This window comes from Triticum aestivum, chromosome 1D (genome assembly GCF_018294505.1).
Source record: "Triticum aestivum cultivar Chinese Spring chromosome 1D, IWGSC CS RefSeq v2.1, whole genome shotgun sequence".
Lineage (NCBI taxonomy): Eukaryota > Viridiplantae > Streptophyta > Magnoliopsida > Poales > Poaceae > Triticum > Triticum aestivum.
In genome coordinates, this window is record NC_057796.1 from 23,484,589 (window position 1) to 23,490,713 (window position 6,125).

The following is a 6,125-nucleotide window of genomic DNA, read 5'->3' on the forward strand; positions in this document are numbered from 1 at the left end:
CGAACTGTTTAAAGGGGAGGAAGAGGAATTTCTGCTTATCAGGCGCAAAGATGGATTTTCCATGTACAGTCCTCCTAGCTGGGTAAGTCCAAAACCCTCTGCTCTACGCACTCCACTCCCCGAGCCACTTTCAAATGAATATTAATCCGCCCATTTGTAACAGCACTGGCAAAAGATTTCCGAAGGGCTTCACAGCCCCGCCCCCGCAGCCCGAGGGCCACAATAGGGACCTTGACCCCGGATTCGAAGATGATCCGGATATATTCATAGTGCTCGAGGATGGGGTGTTTTACCAAGCGAGTTACGACGTCACAGAAGTGGCCATCATCGCGGATTATCCTGGTCTTCTCCCTGCTTCACACATAAGAAATCAGGAGACATCTCATCCGAAAGAGTTCTTTCATTCTGCCTCACCCACCACACTGTCCTGTGCTCAAAAGGGGAGGCGTACGGCGCGTCATGCTGCCCCAGGGGCATCTCCAAAGAGAGCGGTCCCCACGCCGGGCAAGCCTTTGAAGAGGAAGGCAAACGGAGATACGACCGAGTCTTCGTCGAAGAGGTATGGATTTGCAAATATGTTCTTCAGCAGTCGCATCCAATTGTGACTTCTATGTTTGTCCTGTATCAGGAAAAGAGTGTGTCGTACTATGTCCTGGGGTCCGGCCGGTCATACTCCTCACAGTCGGGATCCGGATCCTGCCGAAAAGACAGGGGCTGATACGGGGGTGACGCCGGATTGTCCTCCAGCCGAGGATTCGGATGATGTATCCGTCACCAACTCAGAAGTGGAGAGCGCCATGAGTCATCGGCGTCGAAGGGCCATTTTACGAGACCCCTGCTTTTCAGAAGACGCCTTTAATGCCTTCAGCTCGGCTAATGCATACATCCGAGTTGCTCGAGATGGGCTTACCAGAGCGACAGACCAGCATTTAAAAGACTAGCGGGTAAGTGCATATACACATGTGTACAAATCTGATAATTATATACCAGTAGCCCCTGAGACTTGAAGCAGTGAATATAACTGATTTAAGGATCATTGTATAACCAGGCGCTCACGGAAAAGAACAGCCTATTGTCTCATGAACTAGAAAAGTGTCGGACCCAGCTAACTGCTGCTACCGCCGAACTGGAGAAATCCAAGAAGGCATCACCTGGTAATGTTCCCCTCCATCGAGAAAACATGATTGTATACCAGCGATGCTGACACTGTTGCTCATCTTATGACATGATCGTAGATCAACTACAGGAGCAACTAAAAGCCGCCCAAACTGAAGAACAAGAAGCCAAAAGGCTGCTGGCCGCAGGCGAACGTGTCTTTACACGAGTCAGAAATGAGAAAAACAAGCTGCAGGATGCCCAAACCCAGCTGGGCGAAGAGCTGAAAGATGTACGGGCCCAGCTGGCTGATTCCGTAAAGGAAAATAAGAGGCTGTGTGGCGGTATATTCGGTATGTGGTCACACTTATCTCCGTGTGCTTCGGAGATGAAAGGGACTAACAGAATTACATCTGTAGATATGCTGATTGGTCGTCCCGAAGAGGAGATGTCCGGATTCTCGGGCGATCTTGCCAAGGCCTTGTGGCCATCTGCCTCCCCTCTAGGAAAGATGGAGGAGCTCATAGAGCTATTCAAGGGGGCGCGGTGGCGCTTTCGATTGTGGAAGATATCGGCCTGCCGGGAAGGTGCACGAGAAGCCTGGGCCATGGTGAAAATACGGTACACCAAGCTTGATCCGAATTATATGGCTCGGGTTGGACCTCTAGGGCCAGATGGGAAATAAGTTCCCGTTAATTTTGTGTATGACCAGGTAGAAGTAGCTTCTAGGTATTCCCAGCAGGATTGTAAGTTAGACAACCTGTTAGATGGTATAGAGGAGGAAATTTATGAGTCCAAGTGGCTATGTAATTTCCTTGACATATTTGTCCCTAGCCAGATTGTAAAAACGATTGTCATGGCAGACCTTTTCGTTTCGACCTCTGGGCCCGAAGGTGCAGAGTGTTTCCGAATACCCGAACGGCAAAATATACTGGGGCACGCGTGGAAACCAGGCGTAGGGATCATAGTTGCTTGAACAGACAAGTTGTATCCGGCTAGCTATGTTATATTACATTGTGATTGTAAGAAACATCTCCCAGAGAGAATAGTTCCGTTAAGGGTTCCTTTACCTGGGTGTACATGTGTTAATGTGCATGTCCGAACCGTGATTGAGAAAATCGCAGTATGTGCAATATCTGGGGTTCATATTTTAACGACTGTAAAAACATCTTTAGTTCGGCGACCGAATATTCCCTTAAGAACGCTATCTTTCGGCTTCACCCAGTCTGAGGTACACATCCGGATGACCCGGCAGTAACAATCGCAGAGGTGCTCCCTTTATGCCCTAGCCGAACTAACGGGAAAGTAGGGAATAAGCACAAGAGCCAGGCAACCCAGCTTGGCCAAAACTTAAGCCATATCGATGCAGATAATGGCGAAGAAAAGGTACATATGGGGAAAACACGCATATGTGATGAGCTTGATGCTCGAAAAATAACAATGATAAGCTTCTGTCAAAGAAGCCCCCAGGTATAATTGACGTACATATTTGAGGATGTGTATGTCACAAGTGCACAGTTTAACCACGAAGAAGCTTTAAGGATAAAAAAGGAAAAAGCAAAAAGAGAGGAAAATGTAATGGAAACAATGGGGGGAAGGAGACGACCAAAGAGTTCGGCGCTTAGGCGTAGAATCTTTGGAGTCTGGCCACGTTCTAGGGGTTCGGCTCTAGGCGATTGTCCGACGCATCACGCAGGCGGTACGCTCCTCCGGTGAGAACTTCGTCGGTGATGAAGGGACCCAGCCACTTGGGCTTGAGTTTGTCCTTTTTCTTCTCCGGTAGGCGTAGAACAAGTTCGCCAACATTATAAGTCTTGGCCCGCATTTCTCTGCTTTGATACCTACGAGCCTGCTGTTGATAAAATGCAGAACGCGCTTTTGCGACATCTTGCTCCTCCTCCAGGGCATCTAAGCTGTCCTGCCGGTCACGTTCGGCTTCTCTCTCTTCGTACATGCGCACTCGAGGTGAGTCGTGAATAACATCGCAGGGTAACACAGCCTCTGCGCCGTACACCATGAAGAAAGGTGTATATCCGGTAGTGCGATTGGGCGTGGTCCGTAGCCCCCAGAGTACGGAGTCGAGCTCCTCAACCCAGTGCTTGTCTGATTCTTTCAAAGACCGCACCAGTCTAGGTTCGATGCCGCTCATAATAAGACCATTGGCCCGTTCGACTTGGCCGTTTGTTTGCGGGTGATAGATGGAGGGGTAATCGAGCTTAATGCCCAGATTGGCACACCAGTTTTCACCTCATCGGCTGTGAAATTGGAGCCGTTATCGGTGATGATGCTGTGTGGGACACCATAACAGTGTACAACGTTGGATATAAAGTCTATCACTGGTCCGGCCTAGGCTGTTTTAACTGGCTTGGCCTCTATCCACTTAGTGAATTTATCCACCATGACCAGCAGATATTTTTTCTTATGGCTTCCTCCTTTAAGGGGTCCAACCATCCCCCAGACTGCAAAAGGCCAGGTGATGGGGATTGTTTGCAGAGCGGTGGGTGGCATATGGCTCTGGTTGGCGAAAAGCTGGCATCCGACGCAACGTTGGACCAGGTCCTGTGCGTCTGCTTGGGTTGTCGTCCAATAGAAACCCGTACGAAAAGCCTTGCTTACAAGGGCCCGAGCTGCGACATGGTGACCGCCGAGACCGGCATGAATTTCAGCCAAGGTCTGCCGCCCCTCTTCCTCAGAGATACATCTTTGGAGTACTCCGGTAGCGCTTTTCTTGTAGAGTTCTCCATCGTGGACCTTGTAGGCTTTAGAGCGCCGGACAATGTGACGAGTCTCATTCAGATCCTTAGGGAGTTCTCGCCTAGTAAAGTAGGCCAAGAAGGGTTCGGTCCATGGGGCAATGACTGCCATTATGAGATGGGCTGATGGTGTTATTTCGGTGGCTGAGCCCCCGATGATATCGGTGTGTTCGGCATCTGAGGTTATAGTTGTTTCCGGACTGTTGTTAGGTGGGACGGGGGTCGCGCTTAGCGCCGATGTGAGCAAGGACGTCCACTGCTTGATTACTTTCTCGAGCCACATGATGGAACTCGAGCCCCTTGAAGCGGGCCGAGATTTTAAGAAAGGCGTTGCGGTAAGCTGTCATTTTTGGATCTTTGGCATCGAAATCTCCATTTATTTGAGATATTGCGATGTTTGAGTCCAAGCGCATTTCCAGGCGTTGTATGCCCATGGAGACAGCCATCCGAAGTCCATGCAGCAAGGCCTCATATTCGGCTGCATTGTTCGAGTCGGTGTATAATATTTGGAGTACGTACTGAACTACGTCTCCAGTGGGGGACGTTAGGACAACGCCCGCCCCTAATCCCACCAGCATCTTGGAACCATCAAAGTACATAACCCAGTTGGAATACGTGCCGTACTCTTTAGGAAGTTTGGCCTCTGTCCATTCGGCGACGAAGTCAGCCAGTACTTGGGATTTGATTGCCCGGTGCGGTTTGTATGTTATGTCGAATGGAAGGAGCTCGATGCCCCACTTAGGAATCCGGCCTGTCGCGTCGCGGTTGTTTATTATGTCATTGAGTGGTACTTCGGACCCCACCGTGATTGAGCACTCTTGAAAGTAGTGTCGTAGCTTCCGGGGTGCCATGAAAACCGCATTTGCTATTTTTTGGTAATGAGGGTACCGGGATTTGCATGGTGTTAGGATAGTGGATACATAGTATACCGGTTTCTGGAGTGGAAACTTGTGTCCGTCCTGCTCTCGCTCGACAACGAGCACGGCACTCACCACTTGGTGTGTTGCCGATATGTATAATAACATGCGTTCGCCGATGTTTGGCGCGGCCAGGATTGGGTTGCTCGCCAAAAGGGCCTTTATTTCCTCCAGTCCGGCGGTTGCCGCATCCGTCCACTCGAAGTGGTCGGTGCGTCGGAGAAGGCTGTAGAGTGGCAAGGCTTTTTCTCCCAATCTGGAGATAAAACGTCTTAAAGCTGCCACGCATCCCGCAAGTTTTTTGAACTATTTAAGGTCTGTTGGCATAGCCAATTGTGACAAAGCTCGGATTTTGGCTGGATTTTCCTCAATTCCTCTATTGGAAACGATGAAGCCCAGCAGTTTTCCGGCGGGGACGCCGAAAACACATTTTTCCGGATTGAGCTTGATGTCATATGTATGGAGGTTGTCGAATGTCAGACGTAAATCGTCTATCAATGACTCAACTTGTCTGGTTTTGATGACGACGTCATCCAAGATGCTTCAACTGTCTTGCTGATCTGTTTCTCCAAGCATGTTTGAATCATGCATTGGTAAGTGGCGCCAGTGTTTTTGAGCCCGAAAGGCATAGTGTTGAAGCAGAAAGGCCCATATGAGGTAATGAATGTCGTTGCGGCTTGATCGGACTCCTTCATCTTGATTTGATGGTATCCGGAGTACGCGTCGAGGAAACACAATGAGTCGTGTCCTACGGTCGCATCAATAATCTGATCAGTGCGAGGGAGGGGGAAGGGATCCTTAGGGCAGACCTTGTTGAGGTCTTTGAAATCGATACACAGGCGCTAGGATTTATCCTTCTTTGGTACCATCACCAGGTTTGCTAGCCAGTCCGGGTGTTTTATTTCTCTGATGAATCCGGCCTCTAGTAAGTTGCCTAGCTCCTCTCCCATGGCTTGTCGTTTAGGTTCGGAAAAACGCCGCAATGCTTGCTTGACTGGTTTATATCCCTTCAATATATTAAGGCTGTGTTCGGCCAACCTGCATGGGATTCCTGGCATATCCGAAGGGTGCCAGGCAAATATGTCCCAGTTCTTGCGCAGGAACTCTCGTAGCGCGCATCAACCGTTGGGTCGAGTTATGGTCCGATGGATGCTGTCTTCTTGGGGTCGCTTGTCCAGGATTACGTCATCCCTATCCACAGTGGAGCGCAACGCGGTCAACTCTTTGGTCGCGAGGGCTTCACACAATGCTTCGAGGGCCAGGGATGCGGTTTTATTTTCGGCGCGCAGTGCTATGTCCGGATCACTGGCAAGAGTGATGGTTCTGTTGGGCCCGGGAATCTTGAGCTTCATGTACCCGT